This window comes from Ambystoma mexicanum, chromosome 9 (assembly GCF_040938575.1).
Source record: "Ambystoma mexicanum isolate Mex_15411 chromosome 9, UKY_AmexF1_1, whole genome shotgun sequence".
Lineage (NCBI taxonomy): Eukaryota > Metazoa > Chordata > Amphibia > Caudata > Ambystomatidae > Ambystoma > Ambystoma mexicanum.
The window spans coordinates 270,141,725-270,161,264 of record NC_090931.1 but is presented as its reverse complement, the minus strand read 5'-3'; positions in this window follow the sequence as shown (position 1 = coordinate 270,161,264).

The window sequence follows — 19,540 nt, the reverse complement described above, 5'->3', positions numbered from 1 at the left end:
AAATCAAAATCAATCAATAGCATGCTATTGCATAGCCCCTCATGATTGGTTGGCATACTCTCCTAACCGTGGACATTCGACTTGTTAGCAGCAAGTAAGCAAAATGAAACTCGGGTGCGGGGATCAACATCAGACCACTGCCCACTTTGGTCAATTACCCTACCATCTCTCATTAGTTAAACCATGAGCCGAGGCTTCTCCGTTGTAGCTGACCTTGCTGACTGTTCTCTTCTCTGGTACTTTTAAGGGAGTGTAGGTACATCTCTATCTTCAATTGGAGCTTAATGAATAGGCCTTGAATTCGAGTCTTGCACCATGTGTCAATAGACCACAAATGTGTCCATTTCGACCTTTTATTTACTACTATTTGATTCAATTATACTGGGTGTTATTACGCCTCTTGGCCTCTGGACACTTGGTTGTTCCATCTTCCATGTACTTTCTGCATACTTAATTGCTCAATACTTGGCACTTGCAAATATTTTCACTTCTGCTTAATCTATGAGAAATATGTCCTTCGTTCATAGCTTATCCATGTTATGTTATGTTATTTTGCATTTATATAGCGCCTTATATACCATTGGTATGGTCTGAAGGCGCTGGTAGGTTGAACGCCCTTGGGAACCGAAGTTCAGATCAGTAGAGAGAGTAGAGAGAGTCAAAAGGTGCATGTGTGCACCGGGTATGTGTGCAGCTTGTGCGATATCCGTGTAGTAGCTGCTTCTTAGCGGTAGGTGTGGTGGTTGAGAGATCAGGAGCATGTGTTAATTCAGGCAGGTTTTATCCAGAACGGCTGCGGCTGTGTTAGGCCTGAGGAGAACGCCTGGCTGGGGGGGGTGAGACCAGCAGTGTCAATTTAGAATGATGTGGAGTGAGCGGCGGATGTTGGTATGAGAACAGTTATACCGAATGGTGTCATAGTATCTCTGTGTTCTATTTGAGTGGTTTTGTAAAGGAGAGAGCAAGCGTGGTGGTGTGATATGATGAGTTATATGCTCTTTCAAATGTTCTCTGCATTCTAAACCATACTATATACATCACGCAATTCTATGCGTTCCAGTCCGTACCGTGCACACCTATCCATTCAATGCACCCCAGTCTGGTCCAATATACTCTGGTCCGCCCTGCGCGGTCTAGTCTGCTCCGCGCATGCGCTCTTGTCCGCCTCACGACTGTCCACTTGTCCGCCCCACGCATGCCCCCTTGTCTGCCTCACGCATGCACTCTTCACTGCCCCAGGCATGCACTCCTGACTGTTTCATGCTCTACGCATTCAGTAGCTCAATGTACTCATCCATTCTACACACTCATCGGTGCTGAATGCGTCAGTGCTCGTTCGTTCTACGTACTCGTCGGCTCTACGCGACGTGTCAGTTCACTCTGAGCATTCGATCGCCCCAGGCACTCGTTCGCTCCAGGTACTCATCCGCTTTATGCTCTCACGCGTGCTATGCGTTCACCTGTTTTACGCACTCACCCCCTCTACCCACTCATCCCTCTACACACTCACCCCCTCTACGCACTCACCCCCTCTATGCACTCACGCCCTCTACGCACTCACGCCCTCTATGCACTCACCCCGTCTACGCACTCACCCCCACTACGCACTCACCCCCTCTACGCACTCATCCTGTCTATGCATTCATCCGCTCCATACACTTATCTGTTCCACGCACTCATTCTCTCTGCACTCATCCGTTTTAATCACTCGTGATTTTCACACATCCAACAGTAATATCTTGTTCTATATATTCATCTCTACACTCACTTGTCCTATACCCTCATTTACTCTGAATATTCATTCACTACATATATTCATCTGTTCCATACGCCTATCCGCTCCATACACCCATCGACTTCATACACTCAACCGCTCGATACACTCAACCTCTCCATACACTCATCTGCTGCATACACCTAACCTCTCCATACACCCATCTGCTCCATACACCCGTCCGCTCCATACACCCATCTGCTCCATACACCCAACCGCTCCATAGACCCATCCACTTCATACACCCATCCGTTCCGTACACTCATCCGCTCCATACACTCATCCGCTCCATACACTCATCCGCTCCATGCACTCATCCGCTCCATAGACTATCCGCTCCATACACTCATCCGCTCCATGCACTCTATGCACCCATTCGCTCTATACACCCATGCGTTCCATTCCATCGTCCGCTCCATACACTTGTCCGCTCCATACATTCGTCCACTCCATACACTCATCCGCTCCATACACTCATCCGCTCCATACACTCATCTGCTCTATACACTGATCCATTCCCTACACTCATCTACTCCCTACACTGATCCACTCCCTACACTCATCCGGTTCATACCCTCATCCGCTTCCTACACTCATTCACTCCATACATTCGCCAGGTCTGTACAATCGTCCACTCCGGCGATAAACACACTCTCCGCACTTCCGCATTCATCAGCTATCCAGACTCGTTGGCTCTACATACTCATCCGTTCCACATACTCATCTGTTCTACACACTCATTCTGTTTTTGCTCATCCGTTCTGCACATTCATCCGTTTTGCACATTCTTGCTTTCTATTCGCTTCTCTGAAGTTTATGCACTCATCCGCGTTATGCACTCACCCCCTCTACGCACTCTGCACTCTACGCATTCACCCCCTCTGCGCAGTCACCCCCTCTGCGCACTCACCCCCTCTGCGCACTCACCCCCTCCAACACACAATGCACTCATCCGCTCCAGCGCACTCATCTGCTTCAACGCACTCATCCGTTCCAACGCACTCATCCGCTCCACAAACTCATCTGTTCCATGGACTCATCCCCTCTCCGCACTCGTCCGCTTTAAGCACTCGTGCTTTTCACCCATCCAACAGCGGTATCCTATTCTATATATTCAATCTCACACACTCATCTGTTCTATGACTTCATCTGCTCTGCTCACTCATCCTCTCCATACACCCATGCACTCCATACACCCGTGCGCTCCATACACCCGTACACTCTATACACCCGTGCAATCCATATACCCGTGTGCTCCATACACCCCTCCGCTCCATACTCCCCTCCGCTCCATACACTCCTCCGCTCCATACATTACTCCGCTCCATACACTCCTCCGCTCCATACACGCCTCTGCTCCATACACTCCTGCGCTCCATACACTCCTCCGCTCCATACATTCGTCCGGTCTATACACTCGTCTGCTCCATATACGCATCCACTCCATATACACATCCGCTCCATACACTCATCCACTCTGCACTTCCGAGTTCATCCGCTATTCACAAAATCATGCGCTTTACTTGCCTTTCCTGCGGAAACCCGCAGATATGACCTGGAGCTGTCACATGCTCCACAAACTCATCCGTTCCACATACTCATCTGTTCTACACATTCATTCGGTTTACACTCATCTGTTCTTCACATTCATCTATATTACGCACTCATCTGTGTCATATGCTCATCCGCTCTACATACCCGTCCGCTCTACACACTCATCCGTTCAACATGTTCATCCATTCTATACACTCATCCGGTTTACTTATTCTTTTGATTTCCACACTCATTCGCTATGTAGCTATCTGTTCTTCCACTCATGCATTCTTCGACTCGGCGCATTCATCTGTTCTACCGGCTTCATCAATTCTAACTATATCATCCATGCCATTCACTTCGTTCACTCCTCATGCAATCTGTCTATTTCAGCAGTTTAACTTTCTTTACTGTTTCCATATGATTTACTCGTATTAACCCTTGTACTGCTTTGATCTACTTTATTCGTTTAATTCTGTTTGTCCTTCTAGTTTATAGTAGGAGTTATTAGCTGTCAATTTCTCGCATCAGTGATTTGTTGGATTTGTGTCATGGAGTTCTTGTTAGTCTGTTTTGGGATGGTAAGGTATGGGTTGGTTTTATGGGAAGAGCCAGGTTTTCAGCAATTTGCGGAAAGATGGTCAATCCTCAGTTCGGCGGATGTGGGGTGGGAGTGAATTCCATAGCATGGGGGCCAAGGCTGAGAATGATGCTCCGCCTAGCCTGACTGAGTTAGTCTTCAGTATGACTAGGAGGCCGGCTGAGCTCGATCTTAGGGTGCGTGGGGGGTGATAGGGTTTTAGTTTTTCTTGAAGATATTCAGGTCCAGTTTTATGCAGTGCTCGATGAGAGATGCATAAGGTTTTGAAAGTCACCCTTCGGGCTACTGGAAGCCAGTGCAGCGTCTTAAGGGCTGGGGAGACGTGGTCTCTTGGGCCAAGCGCAAGTAGTAATTTGGCTGCCGCGTTTTGTGCCCTTTGGAGTTTATTCAGTTGGTACGCGTGGATTCCGAGGTATAGGGGGTTTGCATTGTCCAGTCTCGATATAACGATTAATTGGACGGCGGAGATTCTGTTGGGAAAGAGAGATATGGAAAGATGCGTCTAAGGGTTTTAAGGTGGTAGTAGCAGGTCTTTGAGACGTTGTTGACTTGGCGTGAGAGAGTTAGGTCAGAGTCAAGGGTGCACCCAAGATTTTTCACTGATTTGGAGGCGGTCAGTGATTTGCCCATGGCGGATGGCCATGGTAGTGGGTGCGGAAGAAGTTCGGAGTTGTCACATACCATGATTTCCGTTCTGGAGGGGTTTAACAGGAGGTGGCTTTGGGTCATCCAGAGTTCTATGTCAAGGAGGCAGGAGGCCAGGTCAGGTCGGAGATTGAGTTTTGAGTTCAGGAGTTTTAGAATTAGCTGAGTGTCGTCGGCGTAGTTGTAGCACAGGATGTTGTGTGAATGGATTATCGGTGGGAGGGTGGTCAGGTAGATATTGAACAGGAGGGCAGATAGGCATGCGCCTTTTGGGACTCCCGTGTCGACTGGTCGGGCTTGGGAGGTATAGGTAGAGAGTATTGTTATTTGGTACCTATCTTTAAGGAATTAAGCTATCCATTTAAGAGCAGTTCCACGAATTCCTAGGGAGTGGAGGCGGTCTAGGAGGATTGAGTGATTGATCGTGTCAAAGGCGGCAGATAGGTCGAGAAGGATTCTCTGTCGCGGAGTCTGCTGTTTTTTTAAGGTCATCCCAGATTGAGGTTAGGGTGGCTTCAGTTCCGTGACGGGCTCTGAAACCTGATTGGGTGGGGTCTAGGAGATTGTTGGCTTCGACAAAGGCATTTAGTTAGGAGTAGGCGGTTCGGTCAATGAGTTTGGCAAGGAATCTGGTGTTTGAGATGGGGCGATAGTTTTTGGGCTTGAGAGGGTCGGGCGAAGGTTTTTTAATTAGAGGTTTGACGTGAACCATTTTGAATGCGTCGGGAAAGATACCAGACGAAAGGGAGGCATTTATGATGGATCTTGTGTGTTCTCATGCGCAGGTGGATGCGAAAATTTCTTTGAGGGTTGTGGCTGGGCACGGGTCCAGCGGTGATCCAGATGGTTTGCGGGCAGATAGAAGTTTGAGAAATTGCTCTGGTGATATTGGGCTAAAGGATTCAAATGTTGGTTGTGTAGAGGTCTCAGCTGGTGGGCTGGCCGGTACAGGCAGAGAATTGCCTGGTGGATGTAAGAGAGCCAGTTTGGTGGTCCGAGTTTTTGTTCTTTCGAGAGCTGTGGTGTAAAAGTGGAGGGAGAGTGAGTCGCACAGTGATTGTGAGGGGGTCGGGATGGTCGTGGCGCAGGCCGGATTGGTGAATTCGGAGATGATTTTGTGGAGTTCTTTGCTTGGGTTTTTGCAGTTTAGGATTTGGGAGTTGTAGTGGGCTTTTTTTGCTTTCCGGATTTCAGCCTTACACTGATAGAGGTGGCGGGCCAAGGTTGCCCTGTTCTCCTGGGTTTTGTCTTTCTGCCATTTGCGTTCTAGGTATTTATATAGTTGTTTAGTGATCTTCAACTCAGGAGTGAACCATTTGGGGAAGAGGCCACGGTGGGCTGATGGTTTTCACGGGGGTGTGAGCCGCATCAGAGATGCATTGAGCCATGAGTCAAAGGTGTCAGGGGTTACTTGTTTGATGAGAGGGTTGGTAGGTGGTGGAGACTGGAGGAGTGCCTTGTCTAGGTCCGGGGTGATTATTAGTTTTTTCCAGCATTTGCCTAGATTCGGAGGGTCAGATTCGAGTACGGGAAGGGGGTCGGGTGAGCGAAAGGTGAACGAGAGGATAAAGTGATCGGACCAGATGATAGGGGTGGGTGGCTTTAAATGAATCAGAATGTTGGAGGTAAAAATGGCATCAAGAGTGTGTCCTTTATAGTTAGTCGGGCCATTTATGTGGGGTTGGAGGTTAATTGCGTCTAAACCGTCAACCAGAGAGTGTGTCATAGGGTTCGTGGGGATGTCGAGCCATATGTTGAAGTCTCCAAGAAGGGTTGTCGAAATAGAAAGTATATCGTGCCTCCTATTGTAATAAATATATTAATATTGGCCTACGCTAAGCTGCTCGAAAGTCCCTTGCGAAAGAAATCTGTGTTGCAAGGTCCTGACCTTAAATCCATGTAAGCCGCCATTTTAGGTCAAACTGCCATTTTAGGATTTGTTGTGTAAAAGTCACCCTGTGAGCTAAAATGGTGGACGATGTCATTGCAGAATACAACATGGCCGTCTTGACCTCTGTACATAGCTAATGTGTAATTTGCCTGCAGGCCACTTGTTGAGGTCGTGAACTGAGACCTTGTCCTTCGTTGACCTATGTGTAGAAGGATTACTCGTGCAATGAAACTAATCCACAAGCATATGTTGAGACAATGTATTCAAATACTGAACGACGAACATCTGTTTAACTACATTGTATTAATGTTTAAGAAGGCCTGAATGGAAACCTTTAGAATACACAGTTAATGCATACGCTTGTTGATAGATGTATTAAAGGCAAACCAGTTATATGCGGTTATTTGAGACTTGGCACAAACCCATGATCGGTGATGTATTAAAAGGAATATTAACCCGAAGTGGGACTGGACATCGCGCCCACCAAATGTATAAAAAGCGAATGCATTCTAATGTACAAGTTCTCTCACTGAACACACTGAACCATGCTGGAGTTCGTTGTGTTGTACTGAGGGCCGATAGCTATCTGATTTCGCTCTGTTTTTGTAACTGGATTCAGTATAAAATAAAGTACTTTGTATGTTCCTTTGTAACCCGTGTTCGGTGTATTTCCTTTTGGGGTACTTAGCCGCGATATTTTATCTCTGTTTTCACAGTTGGCGCCGGAATAGGGACCCTCAAGATTGATGCCGGATTGTTGAAGGTTGACGCACGCTATCGGACTGGGATCGAATGGTGTGACATAAGGGGCCCCCTGAACGAGACGCGACACCTCAGCAGTGCTGCACGACCCGATCCATGGACAATAAGCGTGTGGTCCGAGATGGCATCTTGACGAGAGTCCACTTATCGATGCGGGCAGATTTGCCAAAATCACCATACACGAGGTAAGATTAGTTAGGTAAGATTCTTAGAAGTACCGATCGGTCCTCCTTAGGTTTGGTCAGGTGAGTCGTGACCCGATTCTTAATTTAACCCTGACAATTTGAATTTTGGCATATTGTATCTGCAGACACAATTATTGACCAGGTAACACCAAGAATTTGAGATATGCCTGGGAAATTGTCTACCTGCTTTAGGGCATTATTCCGCAGTGATAGACAATCTTTGGAATTTAGCTGTCCCGCACCACAGGAGGGGTCGCCGGCATGTACTATGTACTGTAAGCATGGCATTGGAAGTATAGTATTTAATGATATTTGGCACAGACAAACCAGACATGCCTCTGAACTTCAGTGGCCAATCAATGGTAGTTTTGAGATCCCTCATATTGAATATTTGGAGTCAGCTTTGTTAAAGAAAAAGGCTAGACCTGCAGCATTTGATGTTTTGCAGAATTGGAAAAAAGAAGCGTTGCAACAACTTAAAGGTAGAGAGAAATATGCACGTCGTCATAAAACAAACGCTGAAAAAGCTTTGTTATATGACCAAGACAAACAGTCTGAGGCGACTAAAAATATGGATAGGGCTTTCTCACTTGGAATTCAGAAAATCTATCCTTTCAAAGATCTTCATATTTCTGATGAGTTTATTGACAAAATATTAAATGAACGAAGGCCTGGTGCCTCTGCGCCACCTCTGTATGTTCCTCTTCCCACTGCTGTACCCCTTCCTGCTGTTATTCCTGCTCTTCCTGCTCAACCTGCTGTTCCTATTCCTCCGGTTTTTGTCCCTCCACCTGCTCCTCTGCCTCTTTTTATCGCACCAGTTATAGTACCTCCATCAAATGTGCCTGCTCCCTCTCTTCCAAGTGGTCCTGAGCCGCTTGTAATCGATCGAGGTACAGGAACAAAAGTTTTCACTCACAATACTGTACCGCCGGAGAAGAAACGTGAGTTAATTGCATGGGCTAAGCATTGTATGGAGAAGGATGATCAAGCTAGCGTTTTGTCACACTTTGTAATACGGATAATTTTCCTGAGAAAAATGTTTTTATTGAAGGTTTAGGGATTCAGTTATGTATAATGTGGGGAAGATTAAATAATGCGGATGTTCCGCAAGGGTTAAGGGATCTAAACACTCTAGCGCTTTCTAGAGACACTGTGGAGAAGGTAAATGAGCATGTCTAGAGGTTATTTGGGTATAGAAAGGAGTTAGAAAAGTTACAGAATGAGGATAATGAAGAGGAAAATATGTATGTACAGAAACGGTTCCTTCTGTGTCGTAAACCGATATCGGAGGAAATGCGAATTTGTAAGAAAGACGCGATTAGATGGATTTCAGACATAACTCCAGTTGAGGTATATGACACATATAGTCACGTTAGAAATGCAGAGGAAAGTGATACAGGTAATGGTAGAATACCTGTAGGATGAATGTGTAAAAAGGAAGATTAGTTGTCCCACAGAGTTATTGAGCATTTATAAGAGAGCTTTTTCACTTGACACTTCTTCGACTGCTTTAGCGCTCGACTTGGCTCTGTTGCTTAGTAAGCGTTCAGAGTCACCTAGTTCTCAGTTGCCTATGAGAAAGGTTCCTCCGACGTTTGTCCCGAAGGTTGAGGTTACGGCCGATCCTGCAAATAATATAGTCGCTGTGAACATTCCTGCACATTATGTATCACAGTTCCCATTCTCAAGACAGGAAGTGAATACTATTAGGCAATCTATCCCTGATATTAGGAAAATTCTGACAGGGTTCTATAAAGAGATAGAATCCGTTTTGCAGTCCTCAGTGTTCACCTTAGGTGACATTGATCTGTTGTTTCCTGTACTCCTGCCCTTGATTCATGGAAACAAGTTAGAACTATTGACGATGTACCCGGGTTGGGAGCTACATGGGCGAATATAACTAGACTCGATGGGGAAAGGCCAGCTGGTGAAAGGCCGCAACAGATGATATTAACTCTGCCTGATAGAATCGTTGCTAAATTAAAAACCATAATTCCAGAAAAGAGAATTATTTGGGACAAGCTTACGGCCTGTGTCCAAGGAAAGTCTGAAGGTGCTACCGAGTTCTTTAATCGGTTCAAACAGGTATTCTCAGATTTCAGTGGACAAGACTTAGGCATAGAGTCTGGGAAAAGATTATTTGTGGACAAATTTGTACATGCATTGCTGCTTGACATCCAGTCACACATTATGTCTTCTGAGAGCGCTTGGCAGGCGAAATCACAATCAGAGGTACTGCACATTGCTCAGTACTATGAGAACCGTGTCAATAATGAAAAAGATAGGATTGAAAAACGGAAAGGCGATTTAAAAACTAAAGTGCTATTCCAGAAAATTGTTAGGGGCCCCAGAGGGGGTAGTTCTCAGGTTAGAGGTCAGTATGTCCCGCAGGGGAATGTGCCCTTGGGTCCTGTGAACATTAACCAGTGCGCTTATTGTCATCGAGAGGGTCATTGGCGAGCACAATGCCCCGTCCTTCAACAAAGGTCAAATAATACATTTGGTAATATGGGTAGGCGATCCAGAGGTCGCCCGGGCGTAGGGGGCCCTGGTAGAGGTCAGTTTACACAGGACCCTCAGCAACCTTTTTCGCAGGACAATCAGACTCCGAGTGTGGACACCAGGAACATATTTGATCATCCTTCTGCTGCATATTTATCTGAAGAGCTTCCTTATGATGATATTCTGTTTCGTTAGGATTGCCCGAAGCAGGGTTTGGAACCTACACCTATTCCCGTCAATCAGAAAGGTCGCTACGTTGAAATGGTGGTGGGAAATAGGAAACATCAGTTTTTGATAGACACTGGAGCACAGAAGTGTTCCATTGATCATTTGCGGGTTCCAAACATTCCACTGTCAGGGCAAACCAATGTTTCTGTAGGGTTTTCTGGTACACCAGTTGTTTGTCCGGTTTCTATGCCGGTACCTATTTCTTTGGGTCCCTTTTATGGACCAGTGTCCATTTCTGTTGACTTCGGATTGCGGAGAGAACCTGCTGGGGTTGAATTTGTTAAAAGAATTAAATGCAGTGATTTATTGTTCTTCTGATGGAGTACGCTTGACGATTTCACCACAGCAATTTTCTGCCTCGCAATTCTTGACTAGTCCTTTGCCTCCAGAATTCATTAATGTACCAGATAGCTTGTGGGCTGTCGACGACAATGATGTCAGTGTTTTACAGATTGAGCCTGTAAAAATAGTTTTGAAACATGGAATTGAGCTGCCACGCATTCCCCAGTATAAGATTTAGGTGGAGGGCGAGTGAGCTTTGAAATGTATTGTTTCCGATTTTGTGCATTGCGGGGTGATTGAAGAAATTTCAGGAAGTTTGTGTAATAGTCCGATTTTACCATTGTACAAGAAAGGCGATAATGTAATTCCATTCTGTTTTATAATTGATTTACGTGCCATTAATAAAGTTGTGGCACCACAATTTCCAATTGTGCCTGCTGTAACGACAATCCTAACCATGATTCCAGCTACAGCTACTTACTTTAGTGTTGTGGACTTAAAAAATGCGTTCTTTAGTATTCCTATACACAAGGATAGTAGATATTTGTTCGCGTTCACCTTAGGGGGACGCTCATTTACATTTACTCGTGCACCTCAAGGGTACACAGAGAGTCCTAGTATTTATAGTAGGGCTTTGAAAGAACAACTTGATACCCTCGAATTGCCCTCTACCTGTACTTTGCTTCAGTACGTTGACAATTTGCTTCTAGCTGCTGACTCTGAGATTGCCTGTAAGGAGGGCACTGTGTTATTACTTATTCATCTAGCTAAGCATGGTCACAAAGCTTCGCTTAAAAAATTTCAGTATTGTTGTCAGGAGGTCACCTATTTAGGCTATCTCCTGTCAAAGGAGGGAAGAAGATTGACACCTGAAAGAATAAAAAACATTCCTGGCATGTCTGTCCCAAATAAACAGAAGGAAGTTAGGGCCTTGATAGGTATGACTTCTTACTGAAGGTTGTGGATCCCAAATTTTTCACTAGTGATCAAACCGATGTTGGCTTTGACAAAGAAGGGCATTATGCTCTGCACCAGTTTTGGACACACCAAACTATGAAAAGGCCTTTGTGTTGTTTGTGCATGAATGTGATGGATGTGCTTTGGCTGTATTAACGCAGGAACATGGAGGGAAGAATAGGCCGTGCGGTTACTATTCTTCCGCCCTTGATCCTGTAGCATGCACTTTGCCAAGATGTTTGCGCGCTGTCGCTGCTGCTGCCGCTCTGTAAAATGGAGTGAGGGAATGGTCCTAGGCCATGATCTAACCCTGATGGTGCCTTACTCTGTAGATGTTCTATTGAACCGAACTCAAATGCAACACCTCACTTATGCACGGTTGACAAGATATGAATTGATCTTGTTTGCTCCTCACATTCAAATTAAGAGGTGTTGTGTCCTTAATCCGGCTGAACTCCTACCTTTTGCGCAAGATACTACTTGCGGCGATGAAGTACCACATGATTGTTTGTATATGACCGAACAAGAAACAAAGGGTAGAATTGATTTGAAAGATACTCCTTTGGATAATCCGCAAGGAGAGCTGTTTTGTGACGTCTCCTGCTTTAAACTTCCGGATGGTACATCCACAGCCGCTTATGCAATCACTACATTGAGCACGGTTGTGGAAACTAAGAGAGTCACGCATAATTCTTCACAGGCCTCAGAGATTATAGCATTGACCCGAGCTTGTGAACTTTCCGAAGGGCTTGCAGTAAATATATATACTGATAGTCAGTATGCCTTTGGGGTGGCTCACAACTTCGGGAGACTTTGGTCAGAGAGAGGGTTCCTAGCTTCGCATGGCACCAAAATTCAACATGGCTCTCTAATAGTACAACTACTCTCAGCGCTTGCTCACCCTACTCAGTTAGCAGTTATGAAATGTGCAGCACATCGAAAGATTGTAGATGATATTGGAAAAGGGAATGCTTTCGCTGATCAGATAGCTAGACAAACTGCCACAGATCTCTTCAGAGATCTATGTTTCAAGGGAGACTGTAGATGCCTATGTAATGGATGAGGGTGTTGGGTCTGTACGGGATATCCAAGCTGATGACACAATGGAAGAGTCTAAGAGGTGGGCTGAAGGCTTGGGGAAACTTGATGATGATGGGTGTTGGGTGGACATGGTCGAAGGGAATGGCTGTTACCTGACGCCTATGTCATGATGATGCGTGTCATGGCACACGGCCCTACACATGTTTGTGCCGAGCAGGTTACAAAAATGTTAGAAAATGTTTGGGCAAATGACAAGATTTCGAAAATTGCCCAGCGCTATGTCCAGAACTGCATGATTTGCCTACAACACAATGTGAGAAAGGGGACATCAACTCCAAGGGGATGTTTTGGGCCACCTTCTGTCCCCGTCGAAGTTATTCACTTTGATTTCATTGAAATGGAATGATGCAACAATCTAAAGTATGTCCTTGTGGTCATTTGTGCCTTCAGTAAATGGATTGAGGCTTTCCCTGTTAAAGATGCTACAGCCATGACCACTGCGAAAACCATGTTAAAAGAATACTTCCCCGGTTCGGTTTGCCAAGAGTTATCTGGTCGGACAATGTTCCACATTTTGTCGCCGCTGTAATTCTACAGATATGTACAGCATTACGAATTAACAAACAGTTCCATTCGGCCAGACATGCTCCGAGTGCCGGACTAGTAGAACGACACAACGGAATCATCAAGAACAAGCTCGCTAAAACGTGTGCCGGCACCAAACTAAAATGGCCGGACGCCTTACCGATCGTGTTACTAGCCATGCGTACAACCTCTTAAACTAAGACTGGGCTCTCTCCATTTGAGGTGGTAATGGGGAGACCTGCCAATATCTGGAACCTTCCAAAATGTCGAACTTTAAAGAATGTTGAAAATTTACTACTTTCAGATTATTGTAGCCAAATTGACTAAAAACCTGTATTTGATTTATCACCAAGTACGAGAAGCTTTACCTGTGCGATACGAGGGCCCAGGCCACGACATACAGCCTGGGAGTTGGGTGCTCGTCAAATCATTTGAGCGCACCTCCTGCCTCGCGCCTCGCGCCTCGCTGGCGTGGGCCATTCCAAGTCCTGTTGGTCACCCAGACAGTGGTGCGGGTCGCTGAACAAAAGAACTGGATCCACGCGTCGCATATCAAGAAACTTCCTCACCCTGTGCCACATGCTACAGAAGAAACAGACCCCCTCGCTGATACTGCAACCAATGATCCCAAAGCAGTAAGCAGCACTGAGAGTGTGTCGGAGAATATCTCTGATCCCGGGAGGCTTGGGGAAGCTGCCATTTTGTCTCCACACTCTCCACAAATTTTGCACCCGGAAACGGCTGTTTCAAATTCAGCCCCTTCACTTGCCTCCGACACGTTGCGTCCAGAAGGAAGTGATGACATATTGTTTCCGGATCAATCAGTACCAGGAAAAGTACGATATAACCTACGACCACGAAGATAGACTTACGGCACGGTTTTGCTGTGCATCTGATAGACTTACGGAACGGTTTTGCTGTGCATCTGATAGACTTACAGCATGGCTTGGCTGTGCATTCGGAGAAGGAAAAGAGTCATTGAGGGCTTGATTTTTGCCCAAATTTGAGAAAGAGGATTCTGTTGGCTGGGGTGGTGGAAGGACTAAGAAGTCGCTCGACCGGAAGGTCGCCAGCAACAAACTTTGGAGTGTTCATTTGAAGACTACGATGCCCGCCACCGCTACCGCTCGTATGGGACTTGTAAATAAGGGGGTGACCAACCGGGACAATGGACAAAATGCCTGGGCCCCGAAAACATATTGCTGTATTCTTATAATGATGTTTGGTTTTTTTAATAGTTGCTGTATGGTACCTCGAGGAAACTCACTCTTTAGAACTTTTGTTGCTTTCTGAAAGTGCACCCATTGTTCCTACTCCCTTTGTACATTTGCATACTTTATCCCCTCGGGATTCCCAGCACAGACAAAGGTACCACAATAACACTCTACTACTTATCATGAATGCTACACATGCCATTTTTAATAAATCCAACTGCTGGATCTGCTCACATTTACCGCAACACAGCGATAAGGGGCTAGGTTGGTATATTCATCCTTTACCGTTGACAACTGCTTGCTATGCTTCTCTTAGAGCACTGTTCATTGGCCGATGGGATGATAGCATCTCAGGGAACTTTGATGGCACCAATTTGAATAGTTTTGAGAAACGTGTTTTGACTCCCTTGGGATGCTCGCTTTTTGCAAATAGGAGTAAACCGAATGTTGCTTCTATTTGGCCCTATGATAAACTGTCTCGTCCTTTCCAATCTTTGATTTCCTTTAAAATGGCTCTGATAGGCAATAAGGATGCCATGCCTCCTTCTTACACTGTTCACCATAGCACCAATTCAGTTTCCTTTTGCATACAGAGGAATAGAACTCAGTCAATGGGAAATTTTCTAGGTTGGCCAAAGTTGCTAATTTGACTGGGGAGAACAGACCTTTGTATGTAGGCGAACCTGTATACTTTGTCTGTGGTAATGCAGCATTCCCATGCTTGCCCAGGGATTGGCAGGGAACCTGTTATTTAGGGATCCTGTTACCTGGGGTGTTTATAGCTAGTACAAAAGAAGTTTCGAAGGCTCATCCACGGCGGGACGGGAATGACGACACGCCAGCACAAGTCTTGGGAGATATAGCTAAATCAGTTGTGCCATTTTGGGGGCAGATAGCGAATTCAGAAGATATCAGAAAACTAGCGAGAGTACTGGAGAGAACCATCAACCGGACCACGGACATACTCTATAATATGACGTTAGAACAAAAGGTGATAAGATTAGTAGCACTTCAAAATCGAATGGCATTAGATGTCATTCTAGCTGAGCGTGGCAGAGTATGCAAATTAGTGGGGTCCGCTTGCTGTGTTTTCGTTCCAGATTCCTCCCCAACTATCTTCAAGGCAATACAGAATCTGCACGTCCTTAGTTCCGAAGTGCATGTTCCCGAGGGAAACTGGGATCTGAGCGTTTGGTTCTGGGACTTCTTGCGATCATGGGGTTGGAAGGTACTTTCGGTCTTATTAATTATTTTGGGAATCATGTTGTTTTTTTGTTGCTGTATTCAGTGTCTGCCTGGTATGTGTTCGATGCTAGGTGGATGTTGTGCACAAGCGATAGGTTCGATAGGACATAAAGTGTATGCCCCAGATAAGACTTCCAAAGAATATGTATTGAAGGATATTTTAGCAAAAGACCTAATGGCAATAGATATTTCCGATAGTGATTCAGGGTGCATGGACAATGATACATGGAGTTATTTCCAAGGAGATCCAAAGTATTTTTTAGCACTTGGCATAGGCCAAAAGGAGGGTTTGTCGAAATAGAAAGTATATTGTGCCTCCTATTGTAATAAACATATTAATATTGGCCTACGCCAAGCTGCTCGAAAGAAATCTGTGTTGCAAGGTCCTGACCTTAAATCCATGTAAGCCGCCATTTTAGGTCAAACCGCCATTTTAGGATTTGTTGTGTAAAAGTCACCCTGTGAGCTAAAATGGTGGACGATGTCATCGCAGAATACAACATGGCCGTCTTGACCTCTGTACATAGCTAATGTGTAATTTGCCTGCAGGCCACTTGTTAAGGTTGTGAACTGAGACCTTGTCCTTCGTTGACCTATGTGTAGGATTACTCGTGCAATGAAACTAATCCACAAGCATATGTTGAGACAATGTATTCAAATACTGAACGAAGAACATCTGTTTAACTACATTGTATTAATGTTTAAGAAGGCCTGCATGGAAACCTTTAGAATACACAGTTAATGCATACGCTTGTTGATACATGTATTAAAAGCAAACCAGTTATATGTGGTTATTTGAGACTTGGCACGAACCCTAGATCGATGATGTATTAAAAGGAATATTAACCCGGGGTGGGCCTGGACATAGCGCCCACCAAATGTATAAAAAGCGAATGCATTCTAATGTACAGGGTCTCTCACTGAACACACTGGAGTTCGTTGTGTTGTACTGAGGGCCAATAGCTATCTGATTTCGCTCTGTTTTTGTAACTGGATTCAGTATAAAACAAAGTACTTTGTATGTTTCTTTGTAACCCGTGTTCGGTGTATTTCCTTTTGGGGTACTTAGCCTCGATATTTTATTTCTGTTTTCATAGGGTGAGGTTGGGATGGTTTAGTTGAAAGGTGGCAATAGAGTCGCAGAGGTTGTTTGCGAATTGTCCATCGTAGCCAGGAGGCCTGTAGATTATTAGGGAGCTGAGTGAGAGCGTTGGGGAGATGGATATTTTAACAAGGAGAGATTTGCGGGAAGGAATGGAAGGTTGGTTGTCGATGATTGAGGCGTGGAAGAGAAACTTGAAGACGAATGCTATTCCCCCTCCTGTGGAGGGACGGTTCAGTTGGATGAGGGAGTAGTAGGGGGGGAGGCTTCATTAGCGATTGGGGCGAAGTCGTCAGAGAACCAAGTTTCGGTGATGAAAACTAGGTCTGGTTTGACAGAGGCGAGGAGGTCAAAGATGCAGTGTCTGTTTTTTGCTATGGATCGGGCATTAAATAGGATGCAGTTCACATCGGCAGGCGAGGTTGGCCTCGGTGTTGGAGCGGGAGGGGGTGGTGGCGGAGAGAGTGGAGGAGGGAGGGGGGTAAGGTGGGTGATGCTCGATGGGAATAGTGGGCGAGCAGAAAAATTGGCAGGCTCCGGGTGGGGTTGGGTGGCTGCGTGTGTTAGGAAGATTGGGTTTGGTTCGGGGGATTTGAAGGTGGGGTGTGGGCGGTTAGGAGTTTCAGTTGCAGTTGATTAGAAATCGAGGGTGAGGGGTTTCAGGAAGGGTGAAGCCGCAGGGGAAGGAGGTGATTGCGGAATGAGGTGGTGGGACGAAACAGGGGAGGCGAAGTGTGCTGAGAGATTGAGGGGGACCAGGAACGTTTCCTCTTTAGTTTCCTTGTTGCGATAGGGGTGTGAGAGATGGTAGGGGGGTGAGAGGGGGAGAGAGATGCAGCTTTGGTTCTAGCAAGGGCTAGGCGTGCAGTTTTTAGGGAGGGGAAAGGGTGTGGTCGGGGGGAAGGTGGTAGGGGTGTGAGGGCAAGGTGGGCGGTGGGTGATTGCCGGGCGGGGTGTGCCAGGTATGATAGTGAGGGGAGCGGGCATGGTTAACGATGGCTGGTCGGAGTGGTTCAGGGGAGGAGTGGTCTTAGGGTGGTTGGCTCGCCATCTTGCACCTCTGGCTTGGTGTTTGGAGAGGGAAATGGCAGGGAGTGCGAAGGAGGGGGGGTGGTTTGGGAAGGGGGGGCGGGAGGGAAAGCAGATCGGGATGTGGGGGCAGTCCACAGTGGTAGTTTCTGACGAACTCTGTTAAGGTGGGTGCACTCATGCTTGGTACGAGCTTTTAGGTGGATTTTAGGAGGGCTTTCTAATTGTAGCTCTAAGTTCTGTGGATGCACGCTTTTAGGCACACTTCCAAGTTCAATTTGCACAGAGACGATACTAGACTATTAGGTGCACTTCTAGGTTGAATTGTACACAGATGATATTAGGCTATTAGGTATTATTAGGTGCACTTGTAAGTTCACTTGTACATAGAGATGATATTAAGTCTAACTCTAGATTCTATTTTGCATAGGCGGGATATTAGATTATTAGGCACAGTTCTAAATTCTACCTTACACAGATATACTTTTAGGCATACTAATAATTAGGATAATTAGGTACGCTTCTTAGCCTCACTGGTGTCGTGTACACTTTTACATTGGACTAAGTGCGGAGAGGCTATTCTGGACACTAGTCAGTTCAATTATGGCATGCTAATAGGTGCACTTCTTTTAATTCAGCTTTATACAGGGAGGGTATTAGGCATGAATCTTAATCAACTTTGCACAGGGCGGTTATTAGGGAGATTCGTCGGTTCGGTCCGGCATGGTATTATACTATTAGGATTTTCGGCACACTTCTAGAATCCACTTTCGCAGAGAGTCTATTGGGCACACTTGTACATTCAACTTTTACATGGAAGCTGTTCAGCACACTTCTAAATTCAGTTTTCACTGAGAGTCTATTGGGCCCACAATTGAATTCAACCTTCAGATGGAGGCTATTGAGCAGACTTCTAAACTTTCCAGAGTAGCTATTGGGAACACTTCTAAATGCAACTTTCACAGAGGCTATTGGGCACACTTCTAAATTCATAGAGAGGCTATTGGGAACACTTCTAAAATGCAACTTTCACAGAGAGGCTATTGGGAACACTTCTAAATGCGACTTTCACAGAGAGGCTATTGGGAACACTTCTAAAAGCAACGTTCACAGAGAGGCTATTGGGAACACTTCTAAAAGCAACTTTCACAGAGAGGTTATTGGGCGCACTTCTGAATTCACAGAGAGGCTATTGGGAACACTTCTAAAAGCAACGTTCACAGAGAGGCTATTGGGAACACTTCTAAATGCAACTTTCACAGTGAGGCTATTGGGCACACTTCTGAATTCATAAAGAGGCTATTGGGAACACTTCTAAAAGCAACGTTCACAGAGAGGCTATTGGGCGCACTTCTGAATTCATAGAGAGGTTATTTGGGAACACTTCTAAATGCAACTTTCATAGAGAGGCTATTGGGAACACTTCAAATACAACTTTCACAGAGAGGCTATTGGGAACAATTCTAAATTCAACTTTCCAGAGTGGCTATTGGGAACACTTCTAGATGCAACTTTCACAAAGAGGCTATTGGGAAAACGTTTAAATGGAACTTTCACAGAGAGACTATTGGGCACACTTCTAAATTCACAGAGAAACTAGTTTGAGCATTTCTAACTACACCTTTCCATGAGCAGCTATTGGGTACACTTTTAAATTCAACTTTTCACAGAGGGGCTATTTGGCACACTTCTAAATATAACTTTCACTAGGCAGGCTGTTGGGCACACTTCCAGGCAGGCTTCACAGGCAGGCTATTGGGCACACTTCCAGATTCACAGAGAGGCTATTGGGTACATTTCCAACTACAATTTTCCGTGAGCGGTTCTTGGGTACACTTCTAAATGTTGACTCCCTATGTACCTTCCAATTATTTCTTGATGTGTCATCTTCAGTCTCAGCCAAACAGATATCCTTTGTTTCTTTGCACAAAACGGTTTCTTCAGCGTCTTTCAGCCTTACA